Genomic DNA, 10,728 nt, shown 5'->3' on the forward strand with positions numbered 1-10,728 from the left:
AAATATCTCACTCTTCTCAAAATTGATCTTAAGCCCATGCATAAGTTCGAAGAGATATAGCAATAGTTTGATATTTACAGCTTTTTCAACATCATGTTCAAAACAAAACACCGTGTCATCCGTGTATTGCAGGATGCCAACACCATCCTCAATAAGATCAGCAGCTAGCCCTTTAATGAGACCATTCTTTTGAGCTGTAAGTACCATTTTGGTCAGGCAATCAGCCGCCAGATTAAACAAGAAAGGGGAGTGAGGATCCCCCTGCCTCACCCCCTTAGCACTTTGAATGTATGGTCCCACCTCATCGTTGATCTTGATACTAACCGTGCCATTTTTTAGGATTTGAGAGACCCATCCGCACCACTTAGGACTAAACCCACGCTTCCTATGACAATCAAGCAAAAAGTCCCAACGTACATGGATATGAGCAACCCAGACCCAAACAAGCTAGCCACGGGAAAATTAAAGCACTACAAGCCTGGAAGAGGGGAAGGAAAGGTCGTCGCTTTACCATCACCGTAGAAATTGATGTTGCAGTTGTCGTTTTGCGGTGCTTCTGCTGGTGCAGGGGAGTGAGCTCGCCGGAGATGGCTGGTTGCGCGCCTCCTCTGCTGCTACTAGTCTTCATTGCATCTAACGATGGTGGTGGTGCTGCTGCTGCAAAGAAGGTCTTGGGCCAGGAAGCAGTCACGAAGCAGCTGCATCCTCCGTCTCGTGTAGCCACGCCGGCCACGAACCATCGCCGCCTTGCAGCAGCCCCCACAAAGCAATTGCTCGTCCCCTAGAAACACATGTGGCTGCTGCGACCACACCCGCCGGCGAGACCTGCTGATTGTAGCACCACACGCACGCTGTATTTCAGCATCCGCCTCGGACGACACCCGGGTCGCAGCACTAGGTGCACAACATTGCAGCTTCGCCGGCGACAACACCTGGGTTGCAGCACCATGTGTTCTGCTTTGCAGCTCCGCCGACGACGAGACCTGGGTCGCAGCATGACGGGCGTTGCATTGCAACTCCACCACCAGCGAGATCCGGGTCGCAGCAGCAGTGGTGTTACATTGCAGCTCCGCCGTCGACGAGATCACAGCTCGTCTACGTTGTATAGAAGCAACCCGCCGGCGACGAGATCCGGGTCGTAGCAACAGAGCCCGTTGCATTGCAGCTGCGCCGACCACGAGGTCCACATGAAGTAGCATCACGTGCGTTGCATAGAAACAACCTGTCGTCGGCGAGATCCGCGGTTGCAGCTGTTGGCACCTGTTGGATGCTGCATTGGTGGTGTTCTTGCATCTAGAGAAAGAGAGAAGCGGGGGTGGAAGAGAGACAAAGGTGGCTGCAGCAGTAGCGGCTGCAGTGGTGTCATGCTTGAAGTAGCTGCCGGCAGCCTGGCGGCAAGCGTGGTGAGTCACAGCTTTACGGTGGTGGAGCCTGTAACGAGAAAACCACAAGAGAGGGAGAGAGTGAAAGAGATAAAATTGAGGAGATGAGGAAGGAAAAGAAATCAGGGGAGATGGGAAGGCCCGTGACGCTTCTGGAGAGGGAGACGTGGGCCACAGCCACGTGGAGAGCGATGGACCCGGTTTAAAAGTCTGTGAGATCAGTCGGTCTAAAAAGAACGTTTCCCTAGGACCATACGAGATCGAGAGAAAGAGCACCTAAAGGACAACGACAATGGTGACGTTGACGGCCATCTCGGCGGCCGATGCTCCCCCCATGATGGCGAGGCGCGGCCGTCGCCTTTGGCCCTGTGTCGTTGGTGACGTGGCGACACAGAGGTCGTCCCACGCGCAGAGATGGCTATCGGTCGAGAAGACGAATCAGAGGCCGCCAGGGCGTGCTCGACGAGACCCGGTCCCCAGCCTTGCTCCTATGCTACCACTCGCGGCTGCCTTGTCCAGGGAGGAGGAGGGGCTGGCCGCGCGAGAGGGACGGGGAGAGCAGCGGCGGAGGCGAGCTCAGCGACGGGAGAAGAGACCGAACGGGAGTGCGGTGGCGGCTGCAAGAGCGAAGGGAAGGCGCGCGATAGGGATGGAGGCTAGGGTTTTCACCCAATCCATGCCATCCTCTCCTTTACACAGACACGACCCACCCACAGATCGCCACACAGGGCGGGATCAGGGAATTACAGGCAGTGGCATGCAGTTTTGACCATGGGCCAACCACACCGGACCTCTGCGCACCCACAGTCGCAGATAGAGGTGGCCCACCAGCCATGCGCCCCACGAGTCAGGGAGAGAGGACTAATATTCCGAGGTAAGAGGAAAAAAGGACTCTTCATTGTTCCGGTTCCAAATTGTATCCAACGGCTCAGGTCATCCAGGGGTAGATCCAATGGTCCAAAACGCATCAAGACGCAGATCCAACGGCCCAGAAGCCAAAATCGCTAAGAAGCTCTAGGTTTAGATGTGAATCTAACTATGGGATATATAGGATACTGTATATACAGGTAGGTGTGCATTTTCAGGAAATCTCCAAGAGTTTATTCTGGTAGTGTGGAAACTTTATTCTGCATATCGCAAATATAATTGCAACCAACCACAATAAAATGAAGAAAGCATCAATTTTTATTTTTATTTTGCATGATAGCAAGCATCAATTAACTAGGCGGTTGGTGGGGGCTGATAGTTGACGAGGTACGGCATGGTGTTGAGCCCGTTCTCCACGAGCGCCCCCACCATTTCCCACACCTGCTTCTCCCTTGCCCTCTCCTCGATCACGCCGCCGATGTCCTCCTTGACGTCGTACCTCATGGTGCCAATGAGCTCCTCCGTCGCCGGCCCCAGGTCAACTGTGTCAAGTATGAACTCACCATCGTCGCCGCCAAGCACGCGCACCAGGCTCGGACCGCCAAACAGGTTGTGCTTAGAGGACAACGCCTCCTAGTACGCGCCGGAGAGGAACACGGCCACGTAGTAGCTGCCGCCGCCATGGCCAGACACGGCGGGGTCCAGCGAGTGCAGAGGCAGGGTCTCGGCACCGCCGATGAACTTCTCGATCTTCCCATCGCTATCGCGGGTGAGGTCAACGTCAAGATGGCAATGGGGCCTCGAAACCCGCGTCCCCGTGGGTTTTTACCCTATTAGAGGACGGGGATGGGCGAATTTCTATCCCCGCGGGGCTGCTCGTGGGTACATTATAAAACCCGATATGTTTCGCGGATTTAAACCCATTTGAGTACTACCCGAACCTGAAACCCGACAAAACCCGCCAAAATATGTTATTTAGCATGCACATATCCATCTTGACTCAACTAGCCCAAAGCCACATTGCCCGAGCAGCTGAGCCCCACAGCGTCGAAGCCCTGGAATACAAACCAACCCCACGCTCGGTCGCTACAGTGTCGCTCGCTCTTCAAGCCTCTCTCTCCCGCCCAACACAACACCTAAACCTAAACCCAGGTCCCCAGCCGTCGCCTGCTGCTGTAATATGCTCATGTTTTTCTTTCAAATATTGTTGTTTTCATTAACTGCTCGTGGGGACGGGTTCCCCGTGGGTTTTGAAAACCCGACGGGTTTAGGGGACGGGCAAAAACTTAACCCCGCGCACGTTGATGGGGACGGGAACGGGTTTGCGATTTTCTCGTGGGGATGGGTTTGGGCAAGCAAAACCCGGTGGGTTTCGTCCCCGTTGCCATCTTGAGATCGACGAGCGTGGCCATGCAGTTCGGCCTCTCGTGGAGCCGGCTCACCGGCATCATTGGGAGCAGCTGCTGGATGCCCCAGAAGTCGGGGACCAGCGAGAAGACGGACAGGTTCATGTGGGACGGCCGTTCATGTGATAGTTGTAGATGATGGTGGCGTCAGCCATGACGCTCTTGGACAGCTTCTTCCCCAGCTTGTACATCTCGATGCCGTGCTTCTTGATGTCCAAGGCATGGGAGGAGGACATGCCCGCCGCCGCGCCACCCTTCAAATTCAATAGCGCCTTCGGCTGCTGCTTCGTGGCCAGCTCATGGATCTTGGCGTGCAGCTGCTCGGTGGTCTCGCCGTCATCTCTCGGCTCGGGGATCGCGGAGAGCGCCTCGAGGATGATCATGGAGTGGTGCGATGCCATGGCGCGGCCGCTCTCCGTGCAGAGCACGGGGTGGGAACGCCGTTGTCGTCGCACTTGAGTCGCACCGCCTGCATGATGCTGGACGCGTACTCCTCCAGCCCGTACGCCACCGACATGTCGGAGTTGCCCGATCGTGTCCCGTCGTAGTCGATGCCGAGTCCACCGCCGCAGTCCAGCGTGGTCATCGCCTCCGCGCCACAGTCGTTCACGAGCGCGCAGTAGATCCCGGCGGCCTCACTGGCCGCCTTGAAGACGATGTCCGTGGACGGGATCATGGAGCCGACGTGGAAGTGCAGCAGCTTGAGCCAGTGCTGTTAGAATAGAGATTGTAGAGATAGCTGTCTGTTTAAACTGTATTCTGTTCCTATCTCTTCTTCTGTTCTGTTCTTCCTCTTCAAGTCATATCTCTCTCTCGATCTATTCTGGAAGCATCCTAGTGATATTCCATACCTTGTAAGCCACGGCAATCTTTTCATAAATATACATGCGGCCCGAGCAAAGGGTTTAACGCTTCCCATCAAATCTTGCATGGTCATCAGAGCCCTTCCTCTCGTACGTCTAGCTTTCCTAAGATATCGATCTAGTTGATCGAGAGAGAAACCTGAAACCTATCCAGAGAGAGGCATCGAGAGAAATCATGTCAGGCACCAACTCGAGCACCGCTGCTTCCACCATCGCCGCCACCAACACCACCCTGATCGGTTCCACCATGAGTACCCTGTCCACCCAATCCGCACCATCCACCTATGCATCTTCCTCCACCTTTAGCAGTGTCTCCTCTCTTGGGTCTCCTCCATCTGAGAAGCTCACGAGGACGAACTTCCTCCTCTGGAAGGCCATCATGCTACCCCAAATAAAGGGAGCACAGATGGAGCACTTCCTGGATGCCGCAAGCCTGGCGCCTCCTCCTACCATCACCATCACCAAGGATGGGAAAGAAGAGCAAGTCATCAACTACGCCCGGCCGATCTGGTATGCCCAACAGCAACAGGTACAAGGATACCTTATGGGGTCTCTGTCACGTGAGATTCTTGCGCAGGTAGCTACTCTTCAGACATCGGCCGAGGTGTGGAGTGCCATCCACGCCTCCTTCGCTGCCCAGACGCAAGCACAGACCGTCAACACCCGCATCGCCCTCGCCAATCTGCACAAAGGAAACATGGGCATGCCGGAATATCTGGCGAAGATCAAGGCGTTCGCTGATGAGATCGCCTGCACCGGTGATCCCCTCTCTGAAGGAGAGATAACTTCATATGTGCTCAAATGGCTGGACATCGAATATAACCCGGTGATCTCAGACCTGGCTGCACGTATCGAGCCGGTGACCGTCCAGGAGCTTTATAACCAGTTGCTAAGCTCTGAAGCTCGTATGAATCTGCTACAAGGTAATAATCTCCGCCAGTCATCAATTAATTCTGTCTCACGTGGTCGCGGCACTAGAGGCCGAGGCCGTGGTCACCGCGGTCACCAAGGGCGCGGGCGCGGCAATGGCAACAACGGTGGGCGTGGGCGCGCCAACAACTCTGGCCCACGCCCCTCCGGCGCCTCCTACTCCAACAACAGGCCACGTTGCTAGCTCTGCAAAAAGTCAGGGCATGAGGTGAAAGATTGTTGGCACCGCTACGATGAAGATTACGTGCCCGAAGAGCGCCACGTAGCTGCAGCGAGCAAGTAGAAGCTGGGGACACCATCTGGTATGCGGATTCTGGAGCCACAGATCATGTCACCAGCGAGTTGGAGAAGCTTGCAAACCGAGAAAGATACTATGGCAATGATCAGATAAACACCGTCGCAAGTGGAGGAGGTATGGACATATGTCACATTGGTCAATCCTCTATTAATTTCCCTAATGTTAAACGTGATCTTCTTCTAAAGGATGTCCTTCATGTTCCTGAAGCCAACAAAAACCTTGCTTCCAAGTCTCGTTTGTCCGCTGATAATAACATCTTTTTTGAAACTCATCCCAAGTAGTTTTTTTCATTAAGGATCGGGCAACGAGGGAGCTCCTCCATCACGGTAGATGCGTCGGTGGTCTATATCCTATCACATCAAGAGCTTTTAGCCGCAAGCATCATCGCCAAGTCTACTCCGTCGTCAAGCCGCCCTTAGAGAGGTGGCATCAAAGATTAGGTCATCCTTTATTAAAAATAGTTGATCAAGTAGTGAATAAAGGCAATCTTCAATTGTCTAGTCGTGAGAATAAAGAGTCTGTTTGTGATGCTTGTCAATGTGCCAAGAGTCACCAACTCCCCTATTCTAGATCAGATAGTGTGTCTCATGCTCCGTTGGAACTGATATTCAGTGATGTATGGGGTCATGCCAGAGATTCCTTTGGAAGAAAGAAATATTATGTTAGCTTCATTGATGATTATAGTAAGTTTACATGGATATACTTTCTTAAGTTCAAATCTGAAGTTTTCTCTGTCTTCCAAGAATTTCAAAAACTTGTTGAACGTCAAGTTAACAAGAAAATCATTACAGTCCAGAGTGACTGGGGAGGAGAGTATGAGAAACTCAACTCTTCCTTTCGAAGTGTAGGCATTGAGCATCATGTTTTGTGTCCACATGCACACCAACAGAACGGTTCTGCTGAACGCAAACACCGTCACATCGTTGAAGTTGGTCTTCCCCTTCTTGCTCATGCATCTATGCCTCTGAAATATTGGGATGAAGCTTTCATTGCCGCCACATATCTTATCAATCGTTTGCCTAGTAAGGTTATTGGAAACACAACTCCCTTAGAACAATTGTTTCATCAAAAACCATATTACAATTCCCTCAAAGTTTTTGGATGTGCATGCTATCCAAATCTTCGTCCATATAATCGCCACAAACTAGATTTTCGCTCCACTCAATGTGTCTTCCTTGGCTATAGCAATCTCCATAAGGGATACAAGTGTCTAGAGGTTTTAACTGGACGCATCTACATCTCTAGGGATGTGATTTTTGATGAAACTATTTTCCCTTTTGCCAAACTTCATCCCAATGCGGGAGCTCTTCTTCGAGCTGAAATTTCTCTTCTCTCGGATCCTTTGCCACGTACTGATCACGGGGGAGAATTAATAGAACATGATCATGTGTCTAGTCCAGAAGAAAATTCAGAAACTAATGAAAAACATGCAGCATTTGGCTATGATTTTATGTGTGCAGACAAGGACGAAAACCACGCTGGATCCCATGCAGATTTGGTGCAGAACTGCGATTTCAGAGAAGGCACGCGATCCCAGGATGATCGCCGCGCGCGATCCCAGGCTGACAGCCCTGTCGCTCGGCGCGTAGCGGCGTTCCCCGCGTCTCCGGAGGCGTCCTCCTGCTGAGCCCGTGGCCGACCGAAGTCCAGGTGTGGACCCAGACGGCGCGGGGTGCAGCCCGTCCGCACGCGCTGCACGGCAGCCGGCGCGCTCTAGGGCCGACAGCCCGACCGGGGTAGACCCCGCCAACAGCGCCATACGGGACTCTCCTGCTGAGGCGTCTGGTACGAGGCGGATCTCGCCAGATCCCGTGCCTACCTCGGAGCTGGAGCCCTGCAGCGCGGCAGTCCAGGCTGATTCGGCTGGATCTTCTGCGGCTGGTTCTGGTGATGTAGAAACTGCAACAAATGCCACACGTGTGTCACCAGAAATTCCTCAGCGCCATACCAGGTCAAAATCTGGATTATTCAAGCCTAAGGAATACAAGGACGGTACAGTAAGGTATGACCCTCGCAAGTATGCTTTCCTCACTAGTTCAGGTGAACCTACTCATTTAGCCGAAGCTCTTGCTCACAAAGAATGGAAAGGGGCTATGGACAATGAATATCAAGCACTCATGAAAATAAAACGTGGCATCTTGTACCACCAACAAAGGGAAAGAATTTGATTGATTGCAAGTGGGCTTATAAGATTAAAAGAAAGTCTGATGGAAGTATAGATAGATACAAGGCTAGATTGGTTGTAAAAGGATTTAAACAAAGATTTGGAATTGATTATGAGGATACTTTTAGCCCTGTTGTTAAGGCAGCTACTATTCAACTTGTATTATCTATTGCTATTTCCAGAGGGTGGACCTTACGTCAGCTAGACGTCCAGAACGCGTTTCTTCATGGTGTTCTTGAGGAAAAAGTGTTCATGCGGCAACCACCAGGGTATGAAAAAAAACCACACCTCATTTTGTCTGTAAGTTAGACAAAGCTTTGTATGGCTTAAAACAGGCCCCAAGAGCCTGGTATTCCAAGTTGAGCACTCAGTTACAACAACTTGGCTTTATTCCAAGCAAGGCAGATACCTCATTATTCTTCTATCACAAAGGCAACATCTCTATGTTTGTTCTTGTTTATGTTGATGATATAATTGTTGCTAATTCCAGCCCAGAAGCCACTACCTGTCTGCTTCATGACCTTAATATGGAGTTTGCACTCAAAGATCTAGGTGATCTTCATTACTTTCTTGGTATAGAGGTAAAACAGATCAAGGATGGAATACTTCTTACACAAGAGAAATACACCACAGATATTCTGAGAAGGGTAGGACTGGAACATTGCAAACCAGTAAGTACACCACTTTCCACTTCTGAGAAACTTTCAATTGAAGGAGGTGAATTACTTGGACCAAGTGATGCAACAAACTATAGGAGTGTTGTTGGTGCTCTACAATATTTAACATTGACTAGGCCTGATATTTCATATTCTGTCAACAAAGTGTGTCAGTTTTTGCATGCACCAAGCACAGTTCATTGGACTGCAGTAAAGAGAATTCTGAGGTATCTAAAGTTTACAATGGGACTTAGAATCAAGATTGTTAAGTCATCATCCATGCTAGTTAGTGCATACTCAGATGCTGAATGGGTAGGATGCCCTGATGATAGAAGGTCAACAGGTGGTTTTGCTATATTTCTGGGATCAAACCTTGTGTCATGGAGTGCAAGAAAACAGGCTATTGTGTCAAGGTCAAGTACTGAAGCAGAATATAAAGCTCTTGCTAATGCAACTGCCGAAGTTATGTGGACCCAAACTCTTCTATATGAGTTGAGAATCAAAACTCCACAAGCTGCCAGGTTATGGTGTGACAACATTGGTGCAACTTATCTTTCAGCGAATCCTGTGTTCCATGCATGTACAAAACACATAGAAGTTGATTTCATTTTGTGAGAGAAAGAGTAGCACGAAAGCTACTTGACATCAAGTTTATTCCCACAGGAGATCAACTTGCTGATGGCTTCACCAAACCACTTACTATGAGAAGACTGAATGAGTTCAAGTACAATCTAAACCTAGAGAAATTTTCATAGGTTTGGATTGAGGGGGATGTTAGAATAGAGATTGTAGAGATAGTTGTCTGTTTAATCTGTATTCTGTTCCTATCTCTTCTTCTGTTCTGTTCTTCCTCTCCAAGTCATATCTCTCTCTCGATGTATTCTGGAAGCATCCTAGATTCCATATCTTGTAAGTCACGGCAATCTTTCCATAAATATACATGCGGACTGAGCAAAGGGTTTAACGCTTTCCATCAAATCTTACAAGTGCAGCTTGTTCAGAGCCTTGAGCTTCCGGGCCACCTCGTAGATCCTCTCCGCCATGATCCCGAACTTTCCGTGCTTGCCGGCCGTGGACCCGAAATGGCCCGGTAACCTGGTGAGCAGCTTGGCACGAACACCAATGGCCAGTTCGACGCCGAGCCGCCTGCTCTGCTCGATGACGATGCCGAGCTCCTCCTCCATCTCCAGCACGATGATGGCGTTGAGGCCCATGGCGCGCGCCGCCAGGGCGAGCGCGACTTAGTCCTTGTCCTTGTAGCCGTTGCACACGAGGTAGGCGCCAGGCTTGGCCCTGGCGAGGCAGCTCATGGCGATGAGCACCTCCGGCTTGGACCCGGCCTCGAGCCCGTAGCCTACCATGGGAACCGTACTCGTGGCCGAAACGGACCATGTCCTGCACGACCGCCTTGTTCTGGTTCACCTTCACTGGGAACACGCCCTGGTAGGCCGAGCGGTACTCCGTGTGCTCGATGGCGGTGGCGAACGCGGCATGGAGCGCGTGGAGCCGGTGCCGGAGCACGTCGGGGAAGCGGAGGATCATGGGGAACTGGAGCTTCCTCTCCTTGTCATCGTGATCGTGATCGGTGGTCGTCGTCGTCGCTGCGGCTTGGTGGATGACGGAGAGCAGGTCGATCTCCTGGCCCGGGGCCGTGTCATGGCCGTGGGGTCGGACGCAGAGGTGGCCGTGCTTGTTGACGGCGAAGTAGGGGGCGCCCCAGCCGTGGATGTTGTACACTCCGCCGTAGTTCTTGGCCATGAAGAGAAAAGAGAGGTCACGTGAGTTTTGTTACTGTGTCAGTGGAAGACTGCTGCGTGGAGCTCGGGCTGGACCTCCATTCGTTATATAGAGAGGCTAGCTAGAGGAACGAAATGACGTGTGTGCCCATGCATGGAGGAGGCTAGACAGCTTAATTGTGCTTATACACGCCATGATCAGGACGAACCTCACAGGTTAATTTGTTTGCTAGTTCTAACTAACATGTACTCCCTCCGTCCCATAGGGCAATATTGACTACTTAGATCTGCATCACTATTGCTAAACAGTAGGTGATTTAGTTCACCAAGTCTTTGCAAGAGAATTAAATTCTAGTTTTTACAATCGGACCTTAACATCTTCCTGGGTCCTCCCCCTCTCGTCCTCCCGAGTCGCCCCCGTGCGGC

At 51.5% G+C, this 10,728-nt stretch overlaps 1 pseudogene; it reads right to left on the reverse strand.

The window, feature by feature from the left end:
* Positions 1-2,603: 2,603 nt before the first annotated feature.
* Positions 2,604-10,324, reverse strand: LOC119358811 (annotated as a pseudogene).
* Between the last annotated feature and the right edge of the window lie 404 nt (positions 10,325-10,728).

The sequence above is a fragment of the Triticum dicoccoides genome, chromosome 2A (genome assembly GCF_002162155.2).
Source record: "Triticum dicoccoides isolate Atlit2015 ecotype Zavitan chromosome 2A, WEW_v2.0, whole genome shotgun sequence".
Lineage (NCBI taxonomy): Eukaryota > Viridiplantae > Streptophyta > Magnoliopsida > Poales > Poaceae > Triticum > Triticum dicoccoides.